The 16,060-nt window shown below is 44.2% G+C and overlaps 1 protein-coding gene across 1 annotated transcript in view; it reads left to right on the forward strand.

The window, feature by feature from the left end:
• The first annotated feature begins 676 nt into the window (after positions 1–676).
• The window catches only part of LOC139572922 (zinc fingers and homeoboxes protein 2-like), a 30,424-nt gene continuing 15,040 nt past the window's right edge, over positions 677–16,060 (forward strand). The window contains exon 1 of the mRNA XM_071395795.1: positions 677–1,128. The gene's annotated coding sequence lies outside the window, so the exon portion shown is untranslated. The remainder of the gene's footprint in view (positions 1,129–16,060) is intronic.

Genomic DNA, 16,060 nt, shown 5'->3' on the forward strand with positions numbered 1-16,060 from the left:
CAGATTACAAAGAATTCAAAAAACAAACCCAATACTGATAAACTCCCATATCTACTGGGTGAAATACCACAGTGTGCCATCACAGCAGCAAGATTTGTAACCTGTTGCCACAAGAAAAGGGCAACCAGTGAATCAAATCAAACCAAATTGTATTAGTCACATGCGCCGAATACAACAGGTGTAGAAGAACAAACATCATTGTAAATTCAACCCATATTTATGTTTATTTATTTTCCCTTTTGTACATTAACTATTTGCACATTGTTGCAGCACTGTATATAGACATAATATGACATTTGAAATGTCTTTATTCTTTTGGAACTTCTGTGAGTGTAATGTTTACTGTTAATTTTTATTTTTTATTATCAACTTCACTTGCTTTGACAATGTTAACATATGTTTCCCATGCCAATAAAGCCCTTCAATTTAATTGAAATTGACTTGAGAGAGAGAGAGACGGAGGGCAATAAATCACTGCTGCCTTTCACGATGTCTCATTAGCTACTCAGATGGAAGCTATTCAGTGAAGAATGTCAAACTAGGTGAGACGCCAAACAGAGACAGAGAGAGAGAAAGAGAGATTTAAAATCAGTGAGTAGCACTTCTAGACACCATTGACCTGAGACACAGCTGTCAGTACTGCAGCAAGACTAGCAGTAGTGTCCCTCCCTAGACCAAGCGTTGACACGCCCCGTCCTCTCAGTTTACTGCTTACTATTCAATGACCTACACAACGTTGAGCTGGCGCAGAGCACAGGACGTCAACAACAGCTTATTCATTTTCAAAGTCGAAAGCAAGGTTCCAGCAACCACTGAAGGGCTGTCATTTCCTGGACACTACCCGAGGCTTGATACTGAGCAGCGTTGTAACTTTTAGGAGCGATTACAACAACTCCAGGATGGAAGTGGCCCTGGTATCGTATGCAAATACGTACGCTGACGTAGTTGATCATGTGGTTTTTGGCGTAGATCCCCCTGCGAACGCGGATTTTTTTCGGCTGTTGTCTGTCGGATTCGGTCGAATCTGTAGAATAAATCGTCGTATTCGGTTGTTATCGTCTTGAAAGATCCGTTTTGGTCCCCGTTTACCGGTGCTCAGCATCACAGCGCATCATACGTGGTGGACAGGTAAGAATCTGCCAAATAGAATATTTATCAGTTTGCATATCGGCGAAAACAAGTCCCAAAGTTAAACCTGTAGCCTAGCTATGTAGCTAGCTAGCCTCCCACCACCAGTGTTTCTGTACGCAGACGCCACTACATATTTAACTTGGCTAGCCAGTAAACTTTGATTGTCCCGGTGTGGCTACACCTGATTGACGACCTGCGAGTAGTAACAATGTATCCAGTTTCAAGCAATGAAACGATGTGCCTACAGTCCTCGCGCTTTAGGAAGTTTTGTTTGCTATAATGCTGCGGTAATGTTGGTCGAGATTTGTGGGAGAGGACTTGTACTTTTTCCCTATGTCGACATAACCAGCAAAATATGGCCTCCACGCCGACATGGCGTTACGTCGTTGGCGAGGGAAGGGGACATTTGGACATTTTAATTTGAATGTTTTATTTATCTTGCCTATTTCTGTTGTATGCTATGGAATGGCGATTGGAATCATAAGACCAGAACGTTTATAAATGGTATTCTAGTTCTGGAGTTTAACCAGCAACCTACTTCGATTTCGGGTACCAATGCCGTCCGTCGTATGATGTAGGCAGGCTGCAGACAGCGGTGACGCCTTCTTGCACGTCCCTACTGCACTGTGGCAACAGTCACAGTGGAATACAACGCCTCGTTGCAGTACAGCCAGAATACTGGTCGAAGTAGAATACTTAGCACATATTGGTGGTTTAAGACGGGCTTGGTTCTCAGTATCAAGTTTGTTTCTTGATAAAGATCTATGCATATGAAATGAGCCTGACACAATAGGCAATATCTTTACAAACTACAGTACTGTGGCCCCATGTTATCTTCATGTTATTTCCTCATGCTATACAGTACATGCTCATAATGTAGCCAAGTCAAGAAACGTCTGAAGTAGAGTTATTTTATTGTGGTATTTAGTAGAGAGGGGGGTTACAGATTGGTGTGATTATGGTGTTTAAAAAGCCTGAAGAGATGCAGCACTCAACAGGATGACCTGATTTGGCTTTTAGCCTACTGCATGTGTCCACTTACACCACTGTTAAAGGTACAGTGCATTGCTTTTATGTTCACACAGGATTTCACATCAACAATTGTAGATCTCATCAACTAGGTTACTAACACAGGAGGTTGGCAGCACGTTAATTGGGGAGGATGGGCTCGTGGTAATGACTGGAGCGGAATAAGTGGAATGGTATCAAACACATGGTTTCCAGGTGTTTGATGCAGTTCCGGAAAATTATGAGCCGTTCTCCCCTCAGCAGCCTCCACTGGTTACTAGGCATATTCAGGATAGGATCACGCAGGGTTTGTGTATATCATCACATTAGTCGGGGGGGGGGTTGTATCATCAACATTAGTGACCTGACTAATCCAGTCTAGTCACAGTTGTGCAGCGTCTCCAGGGTGACAACATCAGTTAATCTCTGACTGGTAGAATGTATTTATTCAGATCAAGGCATGGCAGTCATTCTCAAGTCATTTGTACACACTGACTGCTGATGGAGTCATACAGCAGTCGTAGATCACAGTTCTATTACTTGGGCTTAGGTTGCTGAAGAAAAACGTAGGCCTACATCCATTTAGTCTCCCTCCCTCTCTCCTCCTCCCCATTCAGTGTCCTTGGTCTTTTCATGATCCAGGCAGCGAATGGCTTGTTTAAAGATGGCCGCTTGTTCTTTGTGACTCACGTGGTGCTCACCTCAGCAATATCCTCCGTCAGACTCGGGGAGATGTTGTTCCTGCCTCTTCCTCTCTGCTTCTAGATGTTGTGTCGTTAGCTAGGGGACTAAAATGGCCCTGGTGATGTCATATCTGCTGTGAGCATGTCTTCCTGTAAAAGCCCTGTAGTCTGTCTGTGTGGAGTGGCCATAGTCACAATGACTTCATGACAGCATAGAGACAGCCTCGTTAGCCTTGCACTTATTTATTAGGCAGTCGGGCCCCAAAAATGTAGTTTGTCTTCTCAGTGAGAGGGTTGAGGAGCTACTTTTGTTTGAAAATGTACGCACTCTCTACTGTAAGTCGCTCTGTATAATAGCGTCTGCTAAATGACACAAATATATTTATTAGGCAGTCAGGCCCCCAAAATGTAGTTCATCTCCTCAGTGAGCAGGTTGAGGAAGAGTCCAGACTAATGCAGTGCTCATCATGAATCATATGATAATCACCATATGATTACCCTCGCTAGCTCTTTCAACCTGATTGGCCTGCAGCCCTGTCAATCACCCTTCAAACCCCCCCCCCCCACTCATTCCAACCAATCGGGGAGCTTGGACACACTCTAGTGCTCCACCCCGTCACCTCAAGTTGGCGCGTGTTTACATGCCGTCGTAAGAAGAGAAGATACATGTTGTGTAGTGACGTACTGTTTCTATCTTGAGGTGTTGTGCGTCCATCGAACATAACCACACAACAATATCAACAAGTTGAACGGAATCGTCTGTGTGTCGTGTGATGGTTACTAAGTGTTTAATATGGGCATCAACATCATGTTCTGACCGGACAACACTGGCGTGAGCAGAACCTAAGCAATCAACGTCAGTTAATAGCAGGTGAGGACATTCGCAGCCGACCACTCACACAAGCTGTTTGTTTTCATGGTCCTAGGTCTCGTCTGTGTTGGTCGTTAACTGTGTTGTTTATTTTTAACTTTGGTAATGAGTCAAAAAGACTGCATGCAGCAGGTTACGTAATGTTGCATAATAATGTTACCGACTCAATTTCCTCCGTGTGGGTTACAATGAGTAATCACCGTTGTCCAATCAGAGTAGTAAGAACGAGAGGATCAGAATTCACAGGGTATGAGAGGACTGTGGCTGTTTCTTTTTCAAAACAATAACCTACTTATAGTTTGAACCAACTCTGAGCTCTTTCCTATCGAATCGCCTCTGAAACCACTACAACTAGATACTCAAGAAATATGTACATTTAAAAATATATATTTGAGTCATTTAGCAGACGCTGTTATTCAAAGCGACGTAAGCATGAAACACACGGAGAATGTCACCGCCGATAGACGTTTCTTCTGTTGCTAGAACAAAAGCGGTAGCTGCAGCATACCGACCCAGAACCTGACCTTTCTACCTGTAGAATCGCAATGCTCGTCAGTGGCCAACACCTTGGGCTTTGAGCCAATCAGAGAGCACGAACCCCCACGTGGGGGGAGCCAACGGGAGTGAGAACAAAAAAGGGGAAAAGTGTGCATTTTCTCCATACATCCACAGTTCAATGTCATGAGCCAGTCACACTTCACACTGTATGCAATGTGGGCTATGGGATGGTAGCTAACTAAGTGCACAGACGCAATGCACACAAGGCTTGGGCAGTGTACCGTATACCGAGGTATTTGGAAGTGGCCACGGGATGGTTTTTCAATACCGCTGAAACTATTTATTTTGACCCTTTTCAATACATTTTTATATTTGAAGCTACTTTTTAAGTAAATACCTGCAGTCAACTTGTGCAATACATTAAGAGAGGAAGCTGATCACGTTGATCATTTCACCTGTCACGTTATGAAGCTCACCGTAGTTCCCCAGAACAGTTGAGACAGTCACGTGTTTGTTTGTAAAATAGCACAACAGGAAAAAGTGCAACACATTCAGCAGAAAATAGCACATGGACATACATTGCCAAACACTACTGCCACCTTCTGGTTTGGAGTATTTTAAAAGGGCAGAGTAGCTGACGACTTAAAGGTCTTTGCTGTGTGAACACAACAAGTGATTGAGTACCGACACCGTTCAGAAGTGCTAAGTACTGTCGGCAGGAAAAAGTTTGACCAGTGTGTCTAAGCTATTATTATTATTATATTGAACCTTTATTTAACTAGGCAAGTCAGTTCAGCTTCAGATAGACAGCTAGGTGAGACCAGCACGTTTCAGTCCATAGTACATTTGTCCTCCGTGTTTATCAGCCAAGTCAGTGCTAGTAGGAAAAGTGCCAGTGTTTGAGTTACATAGGGATTGTTTTATCTGGAGCTAAAAGAAGCCGAACTGTTGGAAAGAAAGAGCTTCACAGAGGAGAAGCAGTGACTGTAAATAGAGTCCTGAAGCCACACAACGCTCACACAGACCGCATGGGTTTCCTAGGTAACGTCTCCCATCTGTTTTCTACTCAACAACAGTAAATTGATGTATTCATGTGTGTAATGGGCAGGCTTTCATGTTGGAAGAGTACAGGGAGAGGAAGAGACATGATAGGAGAGGAAGAGACATGATAGGAGAGGAAGAGACATGATAGGAGAGGAAGAGACATGATAGGAGAGGAAGAGACATGATAGGAGAGGAAGAGACATGATAGGAGAGGAAGAGACATGATAGGAGAGGAAGAGACATGATAGGAGAGGAAGAGAGATGATAGGAGTGGGAGTTCGTACTGTTATCTAAGCTAGATGCCCTCAATCTCACACAAATGATCAAGAAACCTACAAGGTACAACCCTAAATCCGTAAACATGGGCACCCTCATAGATATCATCCAGACCAACTGGCCCTCTAAATACACCTCTGCTGTCTTCAACCAGGATCTCAGCGATCGCTGCCTCATTGCCTGTGTCCGTAATGGGTCCGCGGTCAAACTACCACCCCTCTTCACTGTCAAACGCTCCCTTAAACACTTGGTTGCTCTTTAAAAGTGTTTTCCTCACCATCTTAAATAAGCATGCCCCGTTCAAAAAATGTAGAACTAAGAACGGATATATCCCTTGGTTCACTCCAGACTTGACTGCCCTCGACCAGCACAAAAACATCCTGTGGCGTACTGCATTAACATCGAATCGCCCCCGCGATATGCAACTTTTCAGGGAAGTCAGGAACCAATATACACAGTCAGTTAGGAAAGCTACGGCTAGCTTTTTCAAACAGAAATTTGTATCTTGTAGCACTAATTACAAAACGTTTTGGGACACTGTAAAGTCCATGGAGAATAAGATCACCTCCTCCCAGCTGCCCACTGCACTGAGGATAGGAAACACTGTCACTGTCGATTATCGTAGATTTATCGGTGATTTCAATAAGCATTTTTCTACGGCTGGCTATGCTTTCCACCTGGCTGCCCCTACCCCGGCCAACAGCTCTGCACCCCCCCACCCCACCGCAGAAAATTGCCCCCCCCCCGCTTCTCCTTCGCCCAAATTCAGACAGCTGATGTTCTGAAAGAGCAGCAAAATCTGGATCCCTACAAATTAGCTGGGCTAGACAATCTGGACCATCTCTTTCTAAAATTATTCGCCAAAATTGTTGCAACCCCTATTACTAGTATGTTCAACCTCTCTTTCGTATCTTCTGAGATCCCCAAAGATTGGAAAGCTGCCGAGGTCATCCCCCTCTTCAAAAGGGGAGACACTCTAGACCCAAACTGTTATAGACCTACAGTGGGGAGAACAAGTATTTGATACACTGCCGATTTTGCAGGTTTTCCTACTTACAAAGCATGTAGAGGTCTGTAATTTTTATCATAGGTACACTTCAACTATGAGAGACGGAATCTAAAACAAAAATCCAGAAAATCACATTGTATGATTTTTAAGTAATTAATTTGCATTTTATTGCATGACATAAGTATTTGATACATCAGAAAAGCAGAACTTAATATTTGGTACAGAAACCTTTGTTTGCAATTACAGAGATCATACGTTTCCTGTAGTTCTTGACTAGGTTTGCACACACTGCAGCAGGGATTTTGGCCCACTCCTCCCTACAGATCTTCTCCAGATTCTTCAGGTTTCGGGGCTGTCGCTGGGCAATACGGACTTTCAGCTCCCTCCAAAGATTTTCTATTGGGTTCAGGTCTGGAGACTGGCTAGGCCACTCCAGGACCTTGAGATGCTTCTTACGGAGCCACTCCTTAGTTGCCATGGCTGTGTGCTTCGTGTCGTTGTCATGCTGGAAGACCCAGCCACGACCCATCTTCAATGCTCTTACTGAGGGAAGGAGGTTGTTGGCCAAGATCTTGCGATACATGGCCCCATCCATCCTCCCCTCAATACGGTGCAGTCGTCCTGTCCCCTTTGCAGAAAAGCATCCCCAAAGAATGATGTTTCCACCTCCATGCTTCACGGTTGGGATGGTGTTCTTGGGGTTGTACTCATACTTCTTCTTCCTCCAAACACGGCGAGTGGAGTTAGACCAAAAAGCTCTATTTTTGTCTCATCAGACCACATGACCTTCTCCCATTCCTCCTCTGGATCATCCAGATGGTCATTGGCAAACTTCAGACAGGCCTGGACATGCACTGGCTTAAGCAGGGGGACCTTGCGTCCGCTGCAGGATTTTAATCCATGACGGCGTAGTGTGTTACTAATGGTTTTCTTTGAGACTGTGGTCCCAGCTCTCTTCAGGTCATTGACCAGGTCCTGCCGTGTAGTTCTGGGCTGATCCCTCACCTTCCTCATGATCATTGATGCCCCACGAGGTGAAATCTTGCATGGAGCCCCAGACCGAGGGTGATTGACCGTCATCTTGAACTTCTTCCATTTTCTAATAATTGCGCCAACAGTTGTTTCCTTCTCACCAAGCTGCTTGCCTATTGTCCTGTAGCCCATCCCAGCCTTGTGCAGGTCTACAATTTTATCCCTGATGTCCTTACACAGCTCTCTGGTCTTGGCCATTGTGGAGAGGTTGGAATCTGTTTGATTGTGTGTGGACAGGTGTCTTTTATACAGGTAACGAGTTCAAACAGGTGCAGTTAATACAGGTAATGAGTGGAGAACAGGAGGGCTTCTTAAAGAAAAACTAACAGGTCTGTGAGAGCCGGAATTCTTACTGGTTGGTAGGTGATCAAATACTTATGTCATGCAATAAAATGCAAATTAATTATTTAAAAATCATACAATGTGATTTTCTGGATTTTTGTTTTAGATTCCGTCTCTCACAGTTGAAGTGCACCTATGATAAAAATTACAGACCTCTACATGCTTTGTAAGTAGGAAAAACTGCAAAATCGGCAGTGTATCAAATACTTGTTCTCCCCACTGTATATCCATCCTGCCCTGCCTTTCTAAAATCTTTGAAAGCCAAGTTAACAAACAAATCACTGACCATTTCAAATCCCACCGTACCTTTTTCACTATGCAATCTGGTTTCCGAGCTGGTCATGGCTGCACCTCAGCCTGCACTTCAGATATCCTAAACGATATCATAACCGCCATCGATAAAAGACCGTACTGTGCAGCCGTCTTCATCGACCTGGCCAAGGCTTTCAACTGTCGCTCACCACATTCTTATCGGCAGACTCAATAGCCTTGGTTTCTCAAATGACTGCCTCGCCTGATTCACCAACTACTTCTCAGAGTTTCGTGTGTCAAATTGGAGGGCCTGTTGTCCGGTCCTCTGGCAGTCTCTATGGGTTGCCACAGGGTTCAATTCTCGGGCTGACTTTTCTCTGTATATATCAATGATGTCGCTTTTGCTGCGGGTGATTCTCTGATCCACCTCTATGCAGACGAAACCATTCTGTATACCTCTGGCCCTTCTTTGGACACTGCGTTAACAAACCTCCAGACGAGCTTCAATGCCATACAACACTCCTTCCGTGGCCTCCAACTGCTTTTAAATGCTAGTAAAACTAAATGCATGCTCTTCAACCGATCGCTACCCGCCCGCCTGACTAGCATCACTACTCTGGACGGTTCTGACTTAGAATATGTGGACAACTACAAATACATAGGTGTCTGGTTAGACTGTAAACGTTCCTTCCAGACTCACATTAAGCATCTCCAATCCAAAATTAAATCTAGAATCAGCTTCCTATTTCGCAAAACAAAGCCTTCACTCATTCTGCCAAACACCCTCGTAAAACTGACTATCCTACCAATCCTTGACTTCGGGACTGTCATTTACAAAATAGCCCCCAACACTCTACTCAGCAAATTGGATGTAGTCTATCACAGTGCCATCTGTTTTGTCACCAATAGCCCCATATACTACCCACCACTGCGACCTGTACTCTCTCGTTAGCTGGCCCTCGCTACATATTCATCACCAAACCCACTGGCTCCAGGTCATCTATAAGTCTTTGCTAGGTAAAGCCCCGCCTTATCTCGGCTCACTGGTCACCATAGCAACACCCACCCATAGTACGCGCTCCAGCAGGTATATCTCACTGGTCATCCCCAAAGCCAACACCTGCTTTGGCCGCCTTTCCTTCCAGTTCTCTGCTACCAATGACTGAAACGAACTGCAAAAATCACTAAAGCTAGAGACCATTATCTCCCTTTAACTTTAAGCATCAGCTGTCAGAGCAGCTTACTGATCACTGTACCTGTACACAGCCCATCCGTAAATAGCACACCCTCATCCCCATATTATTATTATTTTTATTTTTTTGCTCCCCAGTATCTCTACTTGCACATCATCTGCACATCTATCACTCGTGTTAATGCTAAATTGTAATTATTTCACCTCTATGGCCTATTTGTCTTACCTTCCTAATCTTACTACATTTGCACTCACTGTACATAGACTTTTTCTATTGTTTTATTGACTGTACGTTTGTTTGTGTAACTCTGTTGTATTTGTCGCACTGCTTTGCTTTGTCTTGGCCAGGACACAGTTATAAATGAGAACTTGTTCTCAACTGGCCTACCTGGTTAAATAAAGGTGAAATAAAAATAATTGTTAAATTTAAGAGGGTGAGAGGAGGGAAAGGAAGGAGAGAGGGGGAAACGGCAAGGAAGGAGTGTAACTGACAATTAACCTGTCAGTCTATGTCGTTGGTTTTTGTATGAAATGCTTACGTGTTCGCTATGCGGGGAAATGGTAAGACAAGCAGAACTACGTAGCTAAAATCTGTTGTAACGGGGATTATTATTTACATTTACATTTAAGTCATTTAGCAGACGCTCTTATCCAGAGCGACTTACAATTATCATAGCAACACACTTTTTGAGTGAAGACAATCCCACGCTGTGTTAGCTAGGTTTTTCGTGTCTTCGGGTGTAGTTCGTAACGGTTGAAGCGTGTATGTTAGGATGGTAACGTTATAATAATTAAGGATGAACCGTGAATTCATGCCAGGAACAAGAAGTGTGAAGTTTTGGATTTCCTCCCTTCTGTAATAAGCAGGCAATTAGGTATTTTTACTTCATTCATGTGTTTAATCCGATACTGTTATAGCTCCGGCTAAACTGTTTTTATGTATGTAACCACTTCAGAGTTATACCAAGCTAATGTCACTCGTAAGATAAGGTTGTAAGAGTGTGCCTAACTGTGTTTTCATTTACTTTATAGTTCTCATGGAAGATGATAATTCTGACTAACTACAGAATAAAATCAAGGAACGGTTGTGCTCGTGGTTACTGGAGGGAGCTACAAGGAGAGAGGAGGAGGAGGGGGAAATGAGGATGAAAGGGAGGTGGAGAAGAGAAGATAGGGGAAGGGCGGAGAGGAGAGGGAAAGGAAGGAGAAAGGAGGAGAGGGAAATGAGGAAGAAAGGGAGAGGGAAATGAGGAAGAAAGGGAGGGGGGAGGAGGAGAAGAGAAGAGAGGGAAAGGAAGGAGAGAAACAGAGGACAGGTTGAGGGAAGAAGACGAGAGAAGGAAAGGAGAAGAGTATGTGAAGGCAAGGAGAGAGCATAAGAGGAGAGGACGAATCAGAATCAAAGTTTATTGGTTGCATACACAGATTTGCAGATGTCGCAGGTGCAGCGAAATGCTGGAGGAAGGGAGAGGACAGAAGAGCTCAGCTGGGACTCTTCTCTCTGACTGCAGAAACCCACCGCTCTGACCCAGTCACGTGTCTCCAGCCTGACCAGCAGGTCACCCCTGCTGTAGCAGAGGCTGTCTGATATGTGGACACCCAGTAACACCAGTCAAGCTTGGTTGACTCTACAGTAGGTCGAACAACTGTCTGTCGCTGATATAGGCTAGAGGAGGTACTCTGGATGTACAGGTGGTTCATTAGAGAAACACTACTAGGTAACCTTGTGTTGAATGCCACAACAGAAATTCCCTATTTATTCTATTCCTTCTTTATCCCAACATGTGAAATACAGTTGCATAACAACTAATGTTCCAAAACGTAGTTCTGACCGTATTTGATCTCAGTAGTGGAGAAGCCGCTTTTAAAAGATGACCCTGGCACAAATATGCCACAAATACGCCATGCAGTCTAAACCATTTCATCAGGATTTCATAACTGTCTGGGACCGCAGCCATCACCATCTGGGTTCAAATACTATTTTAAATCTTTCAAATACGTTGAGCGTTTGCTCGAGCCTGCCTGGTGTGCCAGATGGGTTTTCACTTTCACAACTACTCTACTTCCATTGCGCCAGGCAAGCTAAATCAAGCCCAGATGGAGTATTTGAAATTATTTAAAATAATATTTGAACCGGGGTCTGGCAGCCATGGAAGAGGGAGATCTGTCTCTGGCTGGTTTTGGTTTCAGTTGGAAACACCGTATGTAGCCCAGGGTTAGGAGGCAACTTAGGACTGCTGACAGATGGTTTTACCAGACACCACCCTGCCAGGACTGACTGTTACAGATGGTTTTACCAGACACCACCCTGCCAGGACTGACTGCTACAGATGGTTTTACCAGACACCACCCTGCCAGGACTGACTGTTACAGATGGTTTTACCAGACACCACCCTGCCAGGACTGACTGTTACAGATGGTTTTACCAGACACCACCCTGCCAGGACTGACTGTTACAGATGGTTTTACCAGACACCACCCTGCCAGGACTGACTGTTACAGGTGGTTTTACCAGACACCATCCTGCCAGGACTGACTGCTACAGGTGGTTTTACCAGACACCACCCTGCCAGGACTGACTGCTACAGGTGGTTTTACCAGACACCACCCTGCCAGGACTGACTGTTACAGATGGTTTTACCAGACACCACCCTGCCAGGACTGACTGCTACAGATGGTTTTACCAGACACCACCCTGCCAGGACTGACTGTTACAGATGGTTTTACCAGACACCACCCTGCCAGGACTGACTGTTACAGGTGGTTTTACCAGACACCACCCTGCCAGGACTGACTGCTACAGATGGTTTTACCAGACACCACCCTGCCAGGACTGACTGTTACAGATGGTTTTACCAGACACCATCCTGCCAGGACTGACTGCTACAGGTGGTTTTACCAGACACCACCCTGCCAGGACTGACTGTTACAGATGGTTTTACCAGACACCACCCTGCCAGGACTGACTGTTACAGATGGTTTTACCAGACACCACCCTGCCAGGACTGACTGCTACAGGTGGTTTTACCAGACACCACCCTGCCAGGACTGACTGTTACAGATGGTTTTACCAGACACCACCCTGCCAGGACTGACTGTTACAGATGGTTTTACCAGACACCACCCTGCCAGGACTGACTGTTACAGATGGTTTTACCAGACACCACCCTGCCAGGACTGACTGTTACAGATGGTTTTACCAGACACCACCCTGCCAGGACTGACTGTTACAGATGGTTTTACCAGACACCACCCTGCCAGGACTGACTGCTACAGGTGGTTTTACCAGACACCACCCTGCCAGGACTGACTGCTACAGATGGTTTTACCAGACACCACCCTGCCAGGACTGACTGCTACAGGTGGTTTTACCAGACACCACCCTGCCAGGACTGACTGCTACAGATGGTTTTACCAGACACCACCCTGCCAGGACTGACTGCTACAGGTGGTTTTACCAGACACCACCCTGCCAGGACTGACTGCTACAGATGGTTTTACCAGACACCATCCTGCCAGGACTGACTGCTACAGGTGGTTTTACCAGACACCACCCTGCCAGGACTGACTGTTACAGATGGTTTTACCAGACACCACCCTGCCAGGACTGACTGCTACAGATGGTTTTACCAGACACCATCCTGCCAGGACTGACTGCTACAGGTGGTTTTACCAGACACCACCCTGCCAGGACTGACTGTTACAGATGGTTTTACCAGACACCACCCTGCCAGGACTGACTGCTACAGATGGTTTTACCAGACACCACCCTGCCAGGACTGACTGCTACAGATGGTTTTACCAGACACCATCCTGCCAGGACTGACACACTCATGTCCACACAGCTCCTCATGTCAAGTCTCCGGTTTCCTTAAAGGCCCAATGCAGACTGTTTTATATCAATATCAAATCATTTCTGGGTGACAATGAAGTACCGAACTGTCATTGTTTTTAAATTAAAATGGTCAAAATTAAACAGAAATAGCTTCTTAGCCAAGTGCAATTTCTCAAGCAACATTTTTGCTAGGACTGTCTGTGTGGGGAGCTGTTATTGGCAGAGGTTTGAAATTCTCTTTTATTATTGGTCTATTAACTAATTTAACAGAACTCCATCCCACCAAAACAGGCAGAAATTTAAGGCCGTCTTTTCAACCAGTTCTTACACTAAAAGGGACTTAATAAGCATAATTTTCACAATTACACAGTAATATTCCAACCTCAGTGTGGATAGATATATATTAATCCACACTATGAAATATATATACAGTACCCGTCAAAAGTTTGGACATCTATTACTATTTTCTACATTGTCGAATAATGAAGACATCAAAACGACGAAATAACACATGGCATCATATAATAACCAAAAAAGTGTTAATCAAAATATATTTTATATTTGACATTATTCAAAGTAGCCACCATTTGTCCTTGATGACAGCTTTGCACACTCTTGGCATTCTCTCAACCCGCTTCATGAGGTAGTCACCTGGAATTAAAAGAAGTGCCTTGTTAAAAGTACATTTGTGTAATTTCTTTCCTTAATGCGTTTGAGCCAATCAGTTGTTGTGACAAGGTAGGGGTGGTATACAGAAGAAAAGACCAAGTCCATATTATGGCCAGAACAGCTCAAATAAGAAAAGAGAAACCACAGTCCATTACTTTAAGACATGCAGCAGGACATCTATGCAAAGGAGATGTCGTACTGCATGAGGCAAATGTTGGTCACACCAGATACTGACTGGTTTTCTGATCCACGCCCCTACCTTATTTTTAAAGATATCTTTGACCAACAGATGCATATCTGTATTCCCAGTCATGTGAAATCCATAGATTAGGACCTAATGAATTTATTTAAATTGACTGATTTCCTTATATGAACTGTAACTCAGTAAAATCTTTGAAATTGTTGCATGTTGCGTTTCTTTATATTTTTGTTCAGAGTATAAATATGTTTCTTTATATTTTTGTTCAGAGTATAAATATGTTGCGTACAGGAGGACAGAGTTCAAAAAAGCATGGTCATTCTCAGGGTTAGACTGCATGGTCATTCTCAGGGTTAGACTGCATTGTGAGAGCATGGACAAGGGTTTGATAAGTGTCAAAGTATTTCTGGAAGACTTCATGCTTCCCTCAGCTTGGTAGTAATATTAGGATTCCTTTTCTAAACCAAATACTTAACTCCTCATGCTGTGTATATTCACTGGGAATACCAGGCTCAGTCTTGTAGTAGTACTAGGTCTTTACCAGTACAAGTGGGAAAGTACTATGCAATGCAGTCTATGCAATACTCCGCTTGGGCAAAGTATAGATTCAATTGACCCCTACCTGGATTCCACCAGTTGAATACAATAATATGTCCTGTGGACCCCCTCCAACTTGACGTTTATACAGTATCATCAAAAGGGGGAATGTCTTATCAAAGTTGGTCGGGCCAAAAGTAGTGAGGCGGAACATTCTGGTCTCTGGTGGAGAGAATAAATCCCTCCCCCCTGCTGTTGGCCTGTTTCCATGGTAACCTGGCTGCTAGACCAGTTCAGACTGTTATATTTAAAGACATGATGGGACCCTAACCAGTAACTTTGGACTATTTAATTGTCCAAATCAGAATCAATGTGATGGTGGACTGACTGGACCCCGGATGCGATAAAGACTTGCTCCGGTCCAGTAGTAGCCTGGTAGGCTTAAACAGTGGGGTTTAAACACTGTTATTTGTACCATTCTAATACAGAGAATCTGCACCAGGCTTGCAGTGCACCACTCCAAATTCCTTGAACCAATTCAGTTATTAATATTCTGTGTTCATAACCTAAATAGCATGGTAAGTAAAGCAGGGATAGAGTGAGTGATAGCATGGTAAGTAAAGCAGGGATAGAGTGAGTGATAGCATGGTAAGTCAAGCAGGGATAGAGTGAGTGATAGCATGGTAAGTCAAGCAGGGATAGAGTGATTGATAGCATGGTAAGTCAAGCAGGGATAGAGTGATTGATAGCATGGTAAGTCAAGCAGGGATAGAGTGATTGATAGCATGGTAAGTCAAGCAGGGATAGAGTGATTGATAGCATGGTAAGTCAAGCAGGGATAGAGTGATTGATAGCATGGTAAGTAAAACAGGGATAGAGTGATTGATAGCATGGGAAGTAAAGCAGGGATAGAGTGATTGATAGCATGGTAAGTCAAGCAGGGATAGAGTGATTGATAGCATGGTAAGTCAAGCAGGGATAGAGTGATTGATAGCATGGTAAGTCAAGCAGGGATAGAGTGATTGATAGCATGGTAAGTCAAGCAGGGATAGAGTGATTGATAGCATGGTAAGTCAAGCAGGGATAGAGTGATTGATAGCATGGTAAGTCAAGCAGGGATAGAGTGATTGATAGCATGGTAAGTCAAGCAGGGATAGAGTGATTGATAGCATGGTAAGTCAAGCAGGGATAGAGTGATTGATAGCATGGTAAGTCAAGCAGGGATAGAGTGATTGATAGCATGGTAAGTAAAACAGGGATAGAGTGATTGATAGCATGGTAAATAAAGCAGGGATAGAGTGAGTGATAGCATGGTAAGTAAAGCAGGGATAGAGTGATTGATAGCATGGGAAGTAAAACAGGGATAGAGTGATTGATAGCATGGTAAGTCAAGCAGGGATAGAGTGAGTGATAGCATGGTAAGTCAAGCAGGGATAGAGTGATTGATAGCATGGTAAGTCAAGCAGGGATTGAGTGATTGAT

The sequence above is a fragment of the Salvelinus alpinus genome, chromosome 4 (genome assembly GCF_045679555.1).
Source record: "Salvelinus alpinus chromosome 4, SLU_Salpinus.1, whole genome shotgun sequence".
NCBI lineage: Eukaryota > Metazoa > Chordata > Actinopteri > Salmoniformes > Salmonidae > Salvelinus > Salvelinus alpinus.